The sequence below is a fragment of the Hyla sarda genome, chromosome 1 (genome assembly GCF_029499605.1).
Source record: "Hyla sarda isolate aHylSar1 chromosome 1, aHylSar1.hap1, whole genome shotgun sequence".
In the NCBI taxonomy this organism is placed as follows: Eukaryota; Metazoa; Chordata; class Amphibia; order Anura; family Hylidae; genus Hyla; species Hyla sarda.
The window spans coordinates 611433730-611452475 of NC_079189.1; the positions used below are offsets into that span (position 1 = coordinate 611433730).

Consider the following 18746-nt stretch of genomic DNA (forward strand, 5'->3'; position numbering starts at 1 on the left):
TAAGCTGGTGTTTATTAAGTCCCTGCCCTTTGTACACACCGCCCGTCGCTATAAGCGATTGGATTAGTTAGTGAGTTGGTTAGTGAGGTCATCGGATCGGCCCCGGCGGGGTAGGAGAAGGCCCTGGCAGAGCGCCGAGAATTTAACGATCATTGTTGAAATTTGCATTAAGCATGTATTTAGCTACTGCTAAACATCCAAAAATTTAAGGCCCAAGACCAAAGGCACCAGGGAGGCAAGTAGTTCCTGAAAGACACAGAATGAGTCTGGAGCATGCATTTGCAGTAGAGGTTTTCATAACCCCTTACATTTAAAGATCAATGTTTACATTTGCATTAAGCATGTATTTAGCTACTGCTAAACTTCAAAAAATTATAGGCCCAAGGCCTGAGGCACCAGGGAGTCAAGTAGTTTGTGAAAGACACAGAATGAGTCTGGAGCAGTCATTCGCAGTACCCAAGAGGGTTTCATAACCCCTTACATTTAAAGATCAATGTTGACATTTGCATTAAGCATGTATTTAGCTACTGCTAAACTTCAAAAAATTATAGGCCCAAAGCCAGAAGCTTCAGTTTTCCCCATATTAGGAGCATAGATGTCCCCCAGATTAGGACCATAGTTGTCCCCCAGATTAGGCAGCATACATGTCACCCAGATTAGGAGCATACTTGTCCCTCAGATTAGGCAGCATAGATGTCCCCCAGATTAGGCAGCATAGTTGTCCCCCAATCAGCGCGGGCCGGTCAGAGCCAATCAAAGGGCCGTATGTGTCAAGCGGGCCGTACAATCCCCAGGTCTGCCCCAGAGGGTTTCATAACCAACCACAATAGAGAAAATTTTGTTGTAGGAGCATGGTCAATCTACTCAGACCCATCTGTCATTGGTGGCTGGAAATCCTGACTGATCCATCCCTGATTCATCTTGACAAACGTCAGTCTCTCCACATTTTTAGTGAACAGACGAGTTCGCCTTGGGGTGACTATGGCCCCGGCCGCACTAAACACCCGCTCTGATGGCACACTACTGGCCGGGCAGGACAGCTTTTCCAGGGCAAACTCCGCTAGTTGCGGCCATAAATCGAGTTTGGCTGCCCAGAAGTCCAGCGGATCTTCAACGGTTGTTGGCAGGGTCATGTCGAGGTAAGCCACCACCTGCTGGTTCAGGTCCTGCTCCATGTCCACCTGCTGCGGATGAGTAGCTTCACTATGCGGCTGAAGGAAGCTACTCATCAGCGACTGTAGACTCAGGCTGCTGCTGATTGAGCCGGTACTGCTCCTGCCACCCCACCCCTCCCCAGCAGCACAGAGACAGAAAAAAAGGTGGTATATGGTAGGCTATTTGCTTGTATTTAGGCCCTTTGCAATGATAAGGCCACTGTTAAGCGTATTTGTACTCAGGAAAAAAAAAAATTTCTTTAATACATCGGCAGGTGTATAACGTGTGGTATAACACTGAATTTAGTAACAGGTGAAAAATGGTAAAAAGGCACTAAAGTCCACTAATATGACTTATTTCTGAACAGCAGCAGGACCCAACAGTGCAGTACCACCCAACAAAAAATCCAGGGATTAAACCCTAAATTGCACTCTGTCACACAATTCTGAGCAGCTGAAGATTTGTGGAGAAAAAAAAAACTCAATAGAGCTGAAAAATGAGGAGATGAGATGGTTGATAAAGTTCAGGCAGCTTGGAGATGTGTATGAGGCAGCTGACAGCTATCTGCCCCTCCCTAATGCTGATGTGACTAGCAGTTGCAGTGTAACGCTGTGGTATGAGCTATTCACACACACACAGTCCCGTCCTCTCCATCTGAGTGCATAGATGAAATGAAGTGAGGCAAGATGGCCGCCGATTATATAGGGCCTGTGACATCACAGGGGTCAGTGAACACTGATAGGCTGCATCTCACATGTGATTCAGGGTCAGCCCGCCTACCTTCATTCCCGCTGCTGTTTCCCGCCCTCCCATAATCCCCTGCCCCCTGTACTCACATGTGGATCCGCCATCTTAGCTCTACAATAGCCTGGAACGCTGTAAAATGGAGTTTAATTAAGCGATTCGTGCGATAGAATCGCAGCGATATTCGTATTCGTTGCGAATCGAATTTTTCATGAAATTCGTAACGAATTCGGGTTCGTCAAGTTGGATTCGCTCATCTCTAATTACAACCCCTGCTACCGTATCTACTCTGCGTTCTGCGCAGATTCCATATAGATGGTCGTTCCCGTTTGCCTTGCAAGCCAGAAGAGATGGACGCTCTGCTGTACTACGCACCTTTGCTGATCTACCGGATTTCTGTGCCACTCTGGATGTTCCACCTCCACAGCTTCAGGATTGGGGTCTCATTCCTCCCCCGAGCCCCTCCCAACTTTACCGCAAGTTTGGCAGCAGGTCCGTGGGAGGCGTTCTGGAAAACGGGGAGTGGCCCTTCCTTCTAGCCCTTTGGGTCGGGACTTGAACCCTCCGTGAGAACTCTGATGTGTGGTACCTTTTGAATCTTAAAGAAGATTGGCGGGACTTTCTTTCCTCACCCATTTGCTATGTTATGCTGTTATATTGCCTACCCATGTTTGCATGCGTTGTTGATTTCTCTTATGTGTGGACTGATAATATGGGGTAGTTTACTTGGGGCTGCCATTTAGCAAGGCCTCTGGGGGGGACTCTGGTATTACTGGAGGTCCTCTCTGATGCGTTCTTCCACATCCCCCTCTGGGGGCCTTGGATACTGTAGAGATGTTCTTGATTATTTTATTTCCACACTTCTTTGTTGCCGTATTGGTCTCTGCTTTGGCCTCTGTGCCATTGGTTTGTTTCCGACATTGTTTACCCCTTGTCTCTCTCCTCTTGTGTCTCTCTGCTACTACCGTTTATGGTTTTGTTGGCCTTTTTGTGGTATGTCTCTTTTTCTTCCTGCTTTCTTTTCTTTCAGGTCTCATGGCGAACTGTGGCGGTCTCCTATCTCAGAACTGATGAACAGTGTGCCACCCGAATTGTTGAGTGAGTACTGTGTATTGCACCTGTTCTACATTTCCTGGACCTCTCATGGCTAAGTGCGTCTCTCTGAATGTGAAGGGTCTTAACACCCCCACTAAGCGGCGTCTGCTGCAGTGGGAACTGGTGGCCCTTAAGGCTGATATTGTTTATATTCAGGAGACGCACTTTGACAGGATGGGTGATTTCATTGATTACTTTTGATTTCATACACCATCTTTACCCTCAGGCATTTGTTGCCTCTGCTGATAGGAAGATTGCAGGAGTAGCGATCCTGATTTCACGGACCTGCCCCTTCCAGGTTTCCTCATCCTATTTAGACCCGTCGGGTAGATTTGTCATTCTCCAGGGATCTCTGGGGGGGAGCCCATGCTTCTTTGTAATGTTTATGCCCCTAACTCTGCGCAGATCCCCTTTCTTCGTAGGGTTTTGGCACATCTTCATAGACTCCCTCCTTCGGCCTGATTGTTAGGGGGTGATTTTAATGTAGTCTTTTCCCCCGCTGCCAATCGACACTCCCTGAATGATGCGCTTGTCTATGCTTTTTCGGCTGCTGGTGCGTTCGGCTGCGCTTTAAGCGCTGCGGAATCTGTAGGCGCTATATAAATAAATAAAATATGACCTGTGGCGCATTAATCACCCATCAAACCGATCCTTCTCTTTTTATTCGCACCCCCATAAACTCCACATGCGTATAAACTATTTTTCGGCAACCTTCCGATGGTGCGCATGCTCTCCTCTGCCTCTATGGAGCCTATCTCCTGGTCTGATCAAAGTCCTGTACTTGTTTCCTTTTCTCCCTTTACTTCCTCTTTACGTCGCTACCACTGGCGGCTTAATTTACTGAAGAGCCCTACTTCCCGAGACTCGATCCTGACTTGTATCACTGACTATTTTGCGGATAATGAGGGCTCTGTGTCTTCCCCGGCTGTTCTGTGGGAGGCTCACAAAGCGGTGATCAGAGGGCACTGTATTGCATTGGGCGCTAGTCTGAAGAGGTCTACACTGATCCGCTCTCGGGAACTCAGGGCTCGGATTTCATCTCCGGAGGCTCTTCTACTTACTACCCCTTCTCTTTCAGTATTGAGGCGTCTGGTCACTGCGTGGGCACAATTGGGGGATTTGGCTCTCCACGAAGTGGAGCGTCAACTGCTCTATGCTATGCAACGGTTTTATGAAAAGGGCAATAAGACTCACACCATGCTGCGGCCCAGACCCCTTCCGCTCTGAGGGATTCTATCTCTCACCTTTTTCATGACTATTACTCAAAACTTTACTCCCTCCCGTCCCAGCTTCCTTCGGACCCTGGGGAGCGTGACGAGGCTCTGGATCTCTTCTTCTCTCGATGTAGCCTTGCAGTTCTCTCTGCATCTGACAGGGAGGTCTTGAATGCTCCTGTTACTCCTGAAGAGCTCTCCGAGGTCTTTAAGATGCTTCCGGCAGTACGCTCTCCGGGCCCTGATGGGTTTACCTATCTGTATTAGGGGGCTTTGAGAGGTTGTGTAGGAGGGGGCCACAAGCGAGGGGGCTCCTATCGAGCATTTATTCTTTACTCTCCACCCCCCCCCCTTCTCACCATTACATGGGGCGCTGGGAAGAAGCCCTTGCCTCCACCATTACGGTTCCTCAGTGGCGGGTGATTTGGGATAGTCTTTCTGTACAGCATACAAGGAGACACAGTATAAAATGCTTATGGATTGGTACCATACTCCTGTCATGTTGAATAGACTGAACCCGGACATACCCCCTCAATGCTGGCATTGTGGGGTGGGCTTGGGGGATGTTTATCACATTTTCTGGACTTGCCGCAGATTACCCCCTTCTGGACTATGGTCCAACGTTTTCTGCAGGAGGTCTTGGGAGTTGAGGTACCTCTAGATCCTTTAGTTTACCTATTACAATTGTCTACTAGAACGTTAGCTAAACAACCCTTTAAACTGTTTCTGCATATTGTCTTGGCGGCTAAGACTCTTATCGCGAAGTATTGGAAGCGGACCTCACCCCCTCCTGAGGGTGAGTTGCTTGCTAGAATTCGTGAAATTCGATCCCTGGAGTCTATTACAGCCTCCCTGAATAACACGGCCCCAAGGTTTCTCTCAGTGTGGGATCTCTGGGACAGATTTATCGATAGGCAACCTCCCTGATGCACTGGCCATAGACCTCATTGTTCTTCTTTGTTTGTTCTTTATCTGTTTTTCTCCTTTGTTTCTATCTGTCTACTTCTGTTGGTGTACCCTTCCCTGATGTGGCTCGTATTGTTTCACTCAAGAAACCCAGTGTATTGCTGCAGTACAAAATGTGACGGGGGGGGTGTATTGTTACATAGGGGGGAGAATGTGACATGGGGGGGGGAGAGATTGTGACAAGGGGGGGGAATGTGATGAGGGGGAGAATGTGACATGGAAGGAAGATTGTGACCATGAGGGGAGAATGTGATGGGGGGGGGGGGGGGTGATGTGAAATGGGCGGTGGACATAAAATGGGTGGATAGTTGAAAATGGAGGCGAGTGGACATGAAATGGGGGGGATTTCACCATTTAGTATATCGCATCGCATATCAAAATCGCAATATTTAGGCCCTTAATTGCAATTGCACTTTTTCCCCATATTGTGCAGCCCTACTGTCTACTAGTGAAGGTGTCTGATCTGTTACGTTCCTGACCTAAGCCTGTTATCTGACTTTGCCTCTGTCTCCTGCTGTACCGTGTTTATTCTTCAGTATATGACCCAGACTGTTGACCACGGCTTTGTATTCTTAGGAAGCTAACACCAGCTGAAGGCACCCTGGTAGAAAAACACTGAGCTAAGAAAAAAAAAAAATTCTGCTCACCTCCTCCCGATCCCTGCAGATGCCGTTCCCGTCCGTGCGGTCCGGTGTCTCCTCTCCTCCATACAAGCAGTAGGACCTTTCCCTTTTTAGCCAATCACTGGCCGCAGTGGTGTCACGTGCAAGCCAGTGATTGGCTGATGGGGAAAGGTCTTTTTTGGCTTCAAACACACAAAGTTTCCCGGATCCAGTGGGAGATTTGAAAACCGCCCAGGAAACCCAGTGTTTTGCTGCAGTACAAAATGTTACAGGGGGGAGATTGTTACATGGGGGGAGAATGAGACTGTAAACCAGCTTTGTATTCTGAGCAAACTAACGCCACCTGGCTGCTTTTGAGCTACTCAGCTCTGCTATTAACATATATTCAGATCTGCTACATCAGACTCATTTTTTTTTGCACTGTTACCATCTACAGCATCAGCTTCCCCATCCTGCCTGTATCCTTGGTGCTTGCCCAGCTGCCACTTAACCGGGACCATTCTTGTGGCAGCGACCTGGTATCTCTCCGGCAGCTGCATTCAGGAGCGGGATAAAAGGTAAACACCAGGGGAATACTTAGACTCTGCTCCCAAACCAGTAAGTGGCACAATGGGTCCACACCCGCTCAGGCGTTACACTACGAAAATGTAGTTATTAATTAAGTTTACAAATGATTAATTGATATTCTTTATATCCATATCTGACTAATGTGTCATTGATATTCATATGTATATTATCTTCTCAGATCATTGTGTTTATTATATACTCATTTATATTATTTGCAACTTATACATTTGCATTTTATTAAATATCATCAAGTGTTACAGACATGGAAATATAATGTAATAAATGTAATATTTTACCCCATCAGACCTGTGTAATATGGAGGCAGGGGGCCTATGGTACGCCATGACAGCCGGGGCCAACAATTGTCTATAAATGTTCCCCAACACCTATAGGACTTTTTATAATGTGTAAAGTTCTTCCATCAGAATAATGTCCTAGAAGCCAGAAGATAGAAGTGATTTTGTGTCTCTAATCTGGTCATGTCCTGGAATTCTTCATCACTGGAATAAGTCCCTTCTCTCTGAGGTGTTTGGGTCTCCAGTAGCAGCTCCCCATGGATTATGCCTGTTGGGTCTTCTCCATGAGGAGCAGTGAATATCACAACCATATATCACACTCTTTTCCTACCATGTAAACTATAGTGATGACATCGCTGGATCGGTGACTACGTTCTAAAAGAAAACTTTTATTAATAATTGGGAACAAGTTTGGAGATGCAGTATATGATATATGTATAAATGTCAGATATCCTATGTACATGGTTAATATATAGATGTGTTATATGCATCATTTATTGCTCTGAATTGGCTTCTCTCCTGTGTGAATTCTAAGATGTCTGATAAGTGTTGACCTCTGAGTAAAACATTTTCCCACATTCTAAGCATGAAAATTGCTTTTCTCCTGTGTGTATTTTTAGATGCCCGATAAGTATTGATTTCTTAGTAAAATATTTCCCACATTCTGCACATGAAAATGGCTTCACTATGTAACTTCTTTTGATGCGTAACAAGATGTGATTTATCGTTAAAACGTTTCCCACATTCAGAACATTAAAATTGCTTCTCCCCTGTATGAGTTCTTTGATGTTTAACAAGATGTCATTTCCGAGCTAAACATTTCCCACATTCAGAACATGAAAATTGCTTCTCTCCTGTGTGTTTTTTGATGTTGAACAAGATTTGATTTCTGAGTAAAACCTTTTCCACATTCAGAACATGAAAATGGCTTCTCTACAGTGTGGGTTATTTGATGTCTAATAAGATTTGATTTCTGAGCAAAACATTTCCCACATTCAGAACATGAAAATGGCTTCTCTCCTGTGTGTGTTTTTTGATGGTCAACAAGGACTGATTTCATAGTAAAACATTTCCTACATTCTGTGCATGAAAATGGCTTCTCCCCTGTGTGAGTCTTTTTATGTTTAACAAGATTTGATCTCTGAGTAAAACATTTCCCACATTCAGAACATGAAAATCGCTTCTCCCCTGTATGAGTTTTTTGATGTTTAACAAGATTTGATTTCAGATTAAAACATTTACCACATTCTGAACATAAAAAAGGCTTCTCTCCTGTGTGAGTTCTTTGATGTTGAACAAGATTTGACTTCTGAGCAAAACCTTTCCCACATTCAGAACATGAAAACGGCTTCTCTACTGCGTGAGATCTTTGATGGTGAAGAACATGTGATTTCTGAGCAAAACATTTCCCACATTCTGAACATGAAAATGGCTTCTCTCCTGTGTGAGTTCTCTGATGCTGAATAAGATTTGTTTTCAGAGTAAAACATTTCCCACATTCTGAACATGAAAATGGCTTTTTCTTATTTTGCTTAACATCCTGTGATGAATGAGAAGACAGATCTTGGCTTTGAAGGGCTGAGGATGTATCTGGGATAATGGAATGTTCTTTATAATCTGAAGATAAAAGAGTCTCCTCTGATCTCCCGGTACAGTCATCTGCAAAGAATAAAAGAGATTGTTTTCAAGCAATAACCTTAACGATCCAAGACATTTACATTTTGCATTCTCCCCTCCTAAGAGCCATATTTTCTTCCTTTTCATCTACAGAGTCATATGGGGGCTTGTTTTTTGTAGGAACAATTGTACTTTGTAATGACGCCCTTCATTTTACCATAAAATATTCTGCGGAACAAAAAATTATTGTGAGATGAAAGTTGAATTAAAGATGTCATTTGGAAAACTGTGTTCAATAGTTTTTTGCTATATTTTACTACTTTAAAAAATGTACAAACTTTTTATTTAAAGAAAATATTACTTTAAATCGCCGTATTCTGACCCCCTATAACTTTTCTTTAGTTTTCTGTATATGGAACTTTTTTTTTTTTTTTTTTGTTATGTGACCTGCAATTTTTTGATGTAACTAAAAAAAAAAAAAACTTTTTTTTTTCTCTTGCATTTTTTGTTGTTGTTTGTTTAGACTATTCACCGAACAGGATCAATAACATATTTTAATAGTTCCCACAATTCCATACGCAGTGATACTAAATATATTTATTTCAACTTTTTTGGGGGGAAAAAAACGGGAAAAGGGGGGTGATTTTCTATGTACTGCATTGATCCATCAGATTTGCGCAGTATTCCTACCGCCTGCCATAAGCTGGCACTGCGCCACCAATGTCACTTATAATGGCGGTTTAAATGTCGCTGCCAACTCTGACAGCGCCATCTGCAGAGATCAGGTAGTAGCGGCGTCCCCCGGGTATGGAGCGGGCTCAAGCCCTGTCCATATACCCTTGATGGCCCCAGGACGTAAATATATGTAATGAGTCGTAAACGGACAAAAACATCAAAATAAAACTCATGGACACCCAAGTGATCATCAGCATAACCCAAGGAAAAGGAAACAGAAGATGTGATGTCATTCTTAAAAAAAATAAAAATCCCACAGTTTTTTTTAACATATATTATTATTTTTTTAGTTAATTATATATATATATATATATATATATATATATTTTTATTTTATTTATTTAACCCCTTAAGGACCAAGCCCATTTTCACCTTAAGGACCAAGCCAATTTAATTTTTGCGTTTTCGTTTTTTCCTCCTCGCCTTCTAAAATCCATAACTCTTTTATATTTCCCTCTACAGACCCCTATAAGGGCTTGTTTTTTGCGTGACCAATTGTACTTTGTAAGGAAATCTCTCATTTTACCATAAAATGTACGGCGAACCCAAAACAAATTTTTTTTAGGGAGGAAATTTAAATGAAAACCACAATTTTGCAAATTTTGGGAGGTTTCCTTTTCACACTATACACTTTACGGTAAAAATGACATGTGATCTTTATTCTGTGGGTCAATACGATTAAAATGATACCCATGGCTACATACTTTTTATATTTTTGTACCACTTAAAAAAAATCTAAAACTATAACTATAACTCTTTAAATTTTTTTTTTTTATCTTTATTTCTCCATTTTCAAATTTTACAACGATGACAGGAGGAGCTCTCCCGATGTACCGTGAATACAATCATTGAACAATGGTAAACCAGTAGGTAATTTGGTGAATACCAAAAGAAAATTACAACCAGATGCATACTCCCCCCCCCCCCCCCCCCCCACAATCAACCTATCAGGGATATTCCAGGCAATTCTATAAGACAGTAGACCTCAAATTCTGGAAAGCCACCATGAGGCATAAGGTCACCCCACCACGGACCACGGTGCATACATAAAGTTACAGCTACCTATCGCTTCAAGAAGGAAGCCTGAGTCTGCCAAGAGTACCAGCCACTGACTTCTTCAGGTACCATTCAGAGTCTTTGAACGGTGTCACCGCTAAAATAATCTCCTCGTCCGTCAAGAACGAGGTCATAAAAGTCGCCCATTTTTTTTTTAAAATCCCTTGGCTGATTTATTAGCGGTCCTGCTAAATTCCAATCTATCCCAATGTAAGTATCGTATTTTTCGCCGTATAAGACGCACTTTTTCTTCCCCAAAACTGGGGGGGGGGGGGAAAGTTGGTGTGTCTTATACGGCGAATACACACCTATCGGGTCGGTCCCTGTGGCCATCAACGGCCGGGACCTGCGGCTAATACAGGACATCACCGATCGCAGTGATGTCCTGTATCAACCCTTCAGACGCGGCGATCAAAGCTGACCGGCGCGTCTGAAGCGAAAGTGGGGCTGTTCGGGACCGCCACGGTGAAATCGCGGCGTCCCGAACAGCTTACAGGACACCGGGAGGGACCTTACCTGCCTCCTCGGTGTCTGCTCTGTGCCGGGATCCCCTGCATGGCGGCGCTCTCCTTCGACGTCATCACGTCGTCGCGCACGCCGTCCCGTCATCCAATAGGAGCGGCGTGCGTAGCGACGTGATGACGGCGACGGAGAGCGTGGATCCCGGGGAAGAAGATGTCCGGAGCGTCGGGGACGCGGCGACAGCGATGGAGCGACATCCAGGGCAGCGGTGACTGGCCCGGAGCGGCGGGGACACGTGAGTATTACCTCCTATCCAGTGGTCTTCAACCTGCGGACCTCCAGATGTTGCAAAACTACAACTCCCAGCATGCCCGGACAGCCGTTGGCTGTCCGGGCATGCTGAGAGTTGTAGTTTTGCAACATCTGGAGGTCCACAGGTTGAAGATCACTGTTGGGTGCAGAATCTTTTTTTTCTAGATTTTGCACTTTTAAAATTGGGTGCGTCTTATACGCCGGTGCGTCCTATAGGGGGCGAAAAATACGGTATTTTGCAATTTGAGAGACTACATGGGCTGTGGAGGGCATGGAGGATACCAACCACTTAGCCAACAGGCACCGTTTTCCCACCAGCAAAAATATGTGGTGTAGCGAGGTGAGATGATGGCCGTCACCCGTACTATGAAACAAAATCGGTAATGGGTCAACAGAAAGATGTACATGGAGTTTCTCCTCCATAACCGCAAACAAGTCTATTCAGAATCCCCTGGATCGGGGGCAGGACACCAGTCCATGAAGAAGATCCGTCCATGGTCTATTACAATTAGGGCACGCTTCAAGGCGGTCGGGTCTACTCGGAGATTTGGGTAGGGTGAATCCATACAGGGCATGATGCATCACCTTAAACTGCGTCTCCCTCCACGTTTCCCCTATGACTGCTTTTTTCACCCTCCCCCAGCCCTCCAAGATGGGTCCAAGATAGGTTTTTCCGGATTAGTCTTTCCCAATTTGCCTTCCCAGTAACGGAAAAGGGATGATTCGGTGGAGTCACTACCCCTACGCCTTATCTTCCAATACAGATACGATAGGGAATGAGTATTGTCAGCTGAGGACATAAAACCCATCAAAAGTCGTGTGTCTCTGGATGTCAGACACATTCCTCAGCCTGGGCCGCAGAAATGCCATCAGCTGACCATACTGAAGAAAATGGGTCGAGCCCATCCCATAGACCTCCCCCAGTTCCAATAAAGTCAAATATCTAGGTTCTTGAGGATGTAGAAGATGTTGCACCCTCTCCACCCCCGCCTCCCTCCAACTCCTAAACAGTCTATTATCTCCACCCAGGGGGAAATTCAGGGTGCGACCAGAGCGGCATCGCCTCACTAATCAGAAAAGGTAATTGCATTACTTCCCTACTCGCCTTCCATGCCGCTATAGTGTCCCGTAATAACGAGCTGTTCTTGACAACTTGAGGCAGGGCAGAGTTGCACCGTCATTTGTACTTTTAGATATCACATTTGAGTATATAAAACTTTTAGATGATTTTTTTTATAAATTTTTTTTTTTTGGAATAAAATGTGACAAAAGCAGCATTTTTAGAAAAATTTTTTACGTTTATGCCGTTCGCTGTACGGGATCATTAACATTATATTTCGATAGTTCTGACATTTACGCACGCGGCGATACCAAATATGTTTATTTTTTTTTTTAAATGTACGCTTTTTAGGTGTAAAATGGGAAAAACTGAAAATTTTTAATTTTTATTGGGGGAGGGGATTTCACATTTTTTACTTTTTATTTTTAAATTTTTGAACTTATTTTTTACACTTTTTATGTCCCCATAGGGACATATGTCCCCATTTATAGCAATCATTTCATTGCTAGTACTGTTCAGTGCTATGTATAGGACATAGCACTGCTCAGCATTATCGGTGATCTTCTGCTCTGGTCTGCTCGATCTCAGACCAGAGCAGAAGACCCCGGGAGACGGCCGGAGCCAGGTGAGGGGACCTCCGGCCGCCATGCTGGATGATTGGATCCCCGCGGCAGCGCTGCGGGCGATCCCATCATCCATTTAAAGTACCGCACTGCCGCAGATGCCGTGATCTGTATTGATCATGGCATCTGAGGGGTTAATGGCGGACATCCGCACGAACCTGCCGTGTATGATGGTATGTCCGTGGTCGTTAAGGCCTTAAGGACCAGAGTGTTTTTGCACATCTGACCACTGTCATTTTAAGCATTAATAATTCTGTGTTGCTCTTACCTTTCATTCTGATTCCGAGATTGTTTTTTCGTGACATATTCTACTTTAACATAGTGGTAAATGTTGTCGATACTTGCATCATTTCTTGATGAAAAATTCCAAAATTTTATGAAAAAATTAAAAATTTAGCATCTTTTTTAAACTTTGAAGCTCTCTGCTTATAAGGAAAATGAATATTCCAAATGAATGATATATTGATTTACATTTACAATATGTCTACTTTATGTTTCCATCATAAAGTTGACATGTTTTTACTTTTGGAAGACATCAGAGGGCTTCAAAGTTCAGCAGTAATTTTACAATTTTTCACAAAGTTTTCAAAATCGGAATTTTTCAGGGACCAGTTCAGTTTAAGTGGATTTGAGGGGTCTTCATATTAGAAATACCCCACAAATGACCCCATTAAAAAACTGCACACCCTAAAGTATTCAAAATGACATTCAGTAAGTTTGTTAACCCTTTAGGTGTTTCACAGGAATAGCAGCAAAGTGAAGGAGAAAATTCAAAATCTTCATTTTTTTACACTCGCATGTTCTTGTAGACCCAGTTTTTGAATTTTTACAAGGGGTAAAAGGAGAAAAATCTTACTAAAATGTGTAGCCCAATTTCTCTCAAGTAAGGAAATACCTCATATGTGTATTTCAAGTGTTCGGCGGGCGCAGTAGAGGGCTCAGAAGGAAGGAGATGGTTTTTGGGGGGGGGGCATGTCACATTTAGGAAGCCCCTATGGTGCCAGAACAGCAAAAAAAAAAAAAAACACATGGCATACTATTTAGGAAACTACAACCCTCAAGGCACGTAACAAGGGGTCCAGTGAGCCATAACACTCCACAGGTGTTTGATGACTTTTCATTTTCCCATCCAACTTTAATGACAATTTGTCAAACACCTGTGGGGTGTTAAGGCTCACTATACCCCTTGTCACGTTCCGTGAGGGGTGTAGTTTCCAAAATGGGGTCACACGTGGGTATTTATTTTTTTGCGTTAATGTCAGAACTGCTGTAAAATCACCAGTTTAGGCCTCAAATGTACATGGTGCGCTCTAACTCCTGAGCCTTGTTGTGCGCCCCCCAAGCATTTTACTCCCACATATGGGGTATTTCCGTACTCAGGAGAAATTGCGTTACAAATTTTGGGGGTCTTTTTTTGTTTTTACCGCTTGCGAAAATAAAAAGTATGGGGCAACACCAGCATGTTAGTGTAAAAAAATTAACAGGCTGGTGTAGCCCCCAACTTTTCCTTTTCATAAGGGGTAAACTGAGAAAGAGCCCCCCAAAATTTCTAGTGCAATTTCTCCCGAGTACGGAAATACCCCATATGTGGCCCTAAACTGTTGCCTTGAAATACGACAGGGCTCCGAAATGAGAGAGCTCCATGCGCATTTGAGGACTAAATTAGGGATTGCATTGGGGTGGACATAGGGATATTCTACGCCAGTGATTCCCAAACAGGGTGCCTCCAGCTGTTGCTAAACTCCCAGCATGCCTGGACAGTCAGTGGCTGGGCGGAAATGCTGGGAGTTGTTGTTTTGCAACAGCTGGAGGCTCCATTTTGGAAACACTGCCGTACAATACATTTTTCATTTTTATTGGGGGGGGGACAGTGTAAGGGGATGTATATGTAGTGTTTTACTCTTTATTAGGTGTTAGTGTAGTGTTTTTAGGGTACATTTGCACTGGCGGGTTACGGTGAGTTTCCTGCTAGGAGTTTGCGCTGCGGCGAAAAATTTGCCGCAGCCCAAACTTGAAGCAGAAAACTCACTGTAAACCCGCCCGTGTGAATGTACCCTATACATTCACATGGGGGTGGGGGGGGGCAAACCTCCAGCTGTTTCAAAACTACAACTCCCAGCATTTACTGACAGACCGGGCATGCTGGGAGTTGTACTTTTGCAACAGCTGAAGGCCAAAGGATAGGGGATAAGATGCCTGATCGCGGGAGTCTCGCCGCTGGGGACCCCCGGGATCTTGCACGCGGCACCCCGTTTGTAATCAGTTCCCGGAGGCTTGCACTGAGGGGCGGAGCATGACGTCACACGGGGGCGGAGGCGTGACGTCACACGCTTCCCGCCCTGTGGTCGCCGGTAATCAGTCCCGGAGCGAACACGCTCCGGGGACTGATTACAAACGGGGTGCCGCGTGCAAGATCCCGGGGGTCCCCAGCAGCGGAACTCCCACGATCAGGCATCTTATCCCCTATCCTTTGGATAGGGGATAAGATGTCTAAGCACCGGAGTACCCCTTTAAGGGGTTAAATATTTACATACATATACAAGGAAAAAAAAAAAGAACCGCAAAATTCTCTTATTCATTACAATGTTCATCCAAATATTCCACCCACCCCATGAAAACGTCTGATACTCGTGGGGGTGGGGAGAAAAAGGAGATTTTTTTGTACTCACCGTAAAATCTCTTTCTCGTAGCCTTCATTGGGGGACACCTAACTGAAGGGTATATGCTCTTGCCACTAGGAGGCGCTGACACTAGGAAAAATAAAAAGTCGGCTCCTCCCTGGCAGGATATACCCGCCCACCAGCAGTGAGGCAACCAGTTTTGTCACAAAGCAGTAGAAGCCCGAGAGGAAATACGTCCGAAGAACCCTAGAAAGGAATCCCAGAAACAACCCAAGAACCGTAAAAAGAAGAAATGGGTGGGTGCGGTGTCCCCCAATGAAGGCTACGAGAAAGAGATTTTACGGTGAGTACAAAAAAAATCTCCTTTTCTCGGTTGCTCTTCATTGGGGGACACCTAACTGATGGGACGTACCAAAGCAGTCTCCTAGGGTGGGAAAAAACAACCACCAGCAAAAAGGAGACAGTCCAAGACTATACTCGCATGCCCGCAAGGACTATGGACGAGTCCCCAGGTCGGAGACATACAAAGCCCAGAACAAATGGGTTCCCGTAAGACCTACCACCCAAGGAGAAGGACCAGAACACCAAGGGGAAGGTCCATCCACTATAGAGACCCAAGGCACCTGGGTCATATAGAGAGACGGGAAACTCCAGGAAAAAGGGAACCAGATGACCGCGAAAAAACTCTCCTGCGAGAAAACTTCCAGAAAGAAGGGAAGGAGGGCAGAACAGAAATACCACCCCGACCAACGGATCACTGAGGAGTCTGGGGCTGGTCGCTACAAATCCAAGACTGAACCCTCACCAAGGCTTAAGGAATCGGAGAGCCGCCTGAAAAGAAGGCACACCGCAGCATCGCAGGACAGAGTCCAAATCAAGGGGACCAACAGAGAGAGATCAGAGTAGACCTGAGAAGCCTCCAGAAACATCCCGTCAGAACAGGAATGGAGGAGGACCAATGAGAGCCCAACTTGGACTCCCAGGGTTCGGGCATAGGAAGAATTACCCCAGAAGACTGTGGAGCCAATGCAGTACAACTGAACCAGAGAAAAGGGTAAGAATGACATACAGAGCACTAGGCGGAGATAGCAGACAGAAAGCACACAAACCCACACTTGAAAATCCACCATTGAATGCATGTTAGCAAAAACCAAAAAGAGTCCCTCCAGGAGGGAAAAAACAAGGGTGGTTGAGAGGACCACTCAAGTAGAGACCTACGACAAGCACCCTGGTCCCCGCACTCCAAGTGAAAGGGGGAGCAGCAAACGCACTAGGCGCAGAAGGAGGGGGGAAATGCAAATACTGGGTGGACGAAGCCCCCAGGCACCAGCGGCAACCCTCGCCGCCCAAAGGAGCCATTGTGCGAACCAAGAGAGATCGGAGCCCCGTACCCCGAAGCTGGGCAAAAAATACAAGACCCGCTGAGGACTAATCCAGATAGTGACGAGGAGGTGCCAGAGTCACCCTGGCCAGAGACCCCGGGAAAAAAACACCCGGAAGTACAGGGAGGGGCTGAACCGACATGCGCCCCAGCAGGCCCCATGTCAGAATAGAGGTGCTCAAACCGCCACGGAACAGCAGAGACAAAGTCACCGGAAGTCCCCGAGCAAAAGGAAGATGGCTCCAATCCTACAACGTGGTCCTAGCATATGTAGGAACACCGACATGAGGACCCCACGACAACAGTGGCGTACGGACACGGGGAAAAACGCACATATCCAAAGGACCAGCCGGAAGGGAGGTATGCCCACAGCAGACCAACAGTGCAACGTAAGAAAGAAGAACAAGGCGACGCTGCTGTTGCAGCAAAAGGCGCTGGAAACCACAGACAAAAACCCATACCCCATCTCCCAACGGTGCCAAACACCAAGGCCGAAGCCACAGACTCAGGAGACGAAGCATGAACATGGAGCAGAAAAAAAGGCCGACACAGAGTGACCTATAGGAAGAAAGGGTCCAAAGAACCCATATGCGCACCCTCTGCGGGACTGCACCCGGGAGAGAGACACCGGACAACAGCTGCAGTGGCAGCCGAATGTGGGAGGTGACCAGGTGGATTATAACACAAGCAGACACAGTCTGGACCTGGGGCCTAGAGACCGTGAGGTAGCTCTGGTCCGGCACATGGAGACACACAGTGAGGAAAGATACCCGCCTGTAGACAGTAGCAGGCAACCCTGTAACCACTATGAGGCGCAGTGCACAAGAGGCCTCCCGGAGAGACCGCAGAAAAACTACCATGGCAGTGGGGAACCACCGATCACGTTGAGCAGCGGGACCAGAGATAATTGAGCACCTAAGACAAAGGTGGAAGGGCGGGGAGGCCAATAAACCCCGCCCCCAGGAGAGAGATAGAGGGAAGCAGAGGGACCGTGGAATGCATCCCTGACATCCCGTAAAGTGTCCATGGGACACGCTGGGTCAGGTCCACGATACCACGCACAACAGTGGGGTACTGGAACCCTAGCCGCCAAAAACATCCGCTGTGAGACACTCTGCAGAAGAAAACATGCAGACAACTGTCTGGCTAACTGGTAGGAGTCCCCAAGGGACAGCTCAGCAGAAACCTCACACCGTAGTGAGGTTGTGGAAGACCATCGCAGATACACCGGTGATGTCATGTGCAACAAGTGGAGCAGGAAGCCATGCAGACCACTACCTGACTGACAGGTACATGATCAGAGAAGACGAGTTACATTATCGGCACCTCGCTCAGTAGCGAGGTACGGGAATTCCAGCCTCAGATACCTCAGACATGTGAGGTAGGACAGGCGGCGGGCAACCATACAGACCACTGACTGGCTCACTGGTATGGTACCATAGCAGGGAAAGGAACACTCCGTCGGACGCCTCACACAATGGTGAGGTACCGAAAGGCAGAGGCACCAGCTGGTTGATGCAGGACAGGCGGTGAAAACAACCCGGCAGACGAATGTCTGGCGTACTGGTATGGATCCAAAGTAGACAACGATGCATCCCATCGGCACCCCACCAGCAATGAGGTACCGGAACCCAAGCTGCCGAGACATAAGCTGTCTGAAGATCGACAGATAGTGCAGCAACCATGCAGATCACCGTTTGACCAACCAGCATGGAGCCACAGAAGACAACCCTCTTACCCTCGGCACCACGCAGAGTAGTGAGGAACCGGAACCCCAGGCGCAGATACATCAGCGATCTGATGTATGATAGGCGGTGTACACAACCATGCAGACCACAGTCAGGCTTACTGGCATGGATTCACCGAAGACAATTACGCATGCTATCGGTACCTTACCCAGTAGAGAGGGACTGGAACACCAGTCACAGAACAGCAGCCGGTCGATGCATGACAGGCAGTGTAGTCAACTATGCAGACCATCGTCTGGCCTACTGGCGTGGATCCACAGAAGACAACCATACATACCATTGGTACCTCGCTCATTAGTGAGGAACCGGACTCCAGACGCAGATGCATCATCCGTGAATCCTGTGACCGGCGATGTAGGAAACCATCCAGAACTTACAGGCTCGGGTCCATGTAAGACACCGTAGTCCTGAAGGCACATCGAGTCAGGTCTCCATACATCGTACCCAGGTAACGGAACTGCAGCTTCAGAC

The 18746-nt window shown here is 46.3% G+C and overlaps 1 protein-coding gene and 1 pseudogene across 1 annotated transcript in view; both read right to left on the reverse strand.

Annotated features, from left to right (window-relative positions):
• LOC130302850 (oocyte zinc finger protein XlCOF7.1-like) overlaps positions 1-18746 on the reverse strand; it is a 185990-nt gene that overhangs the window by 84340 nt on the left and 82904 nt on the right.
• Positions 6560-18746, reverse strand: part of LOC130297940 (gastrula zinc finger protein XlCGF26.1-like) — a 37071-nt pseudogene continuing 24884 nt past the window's right edge.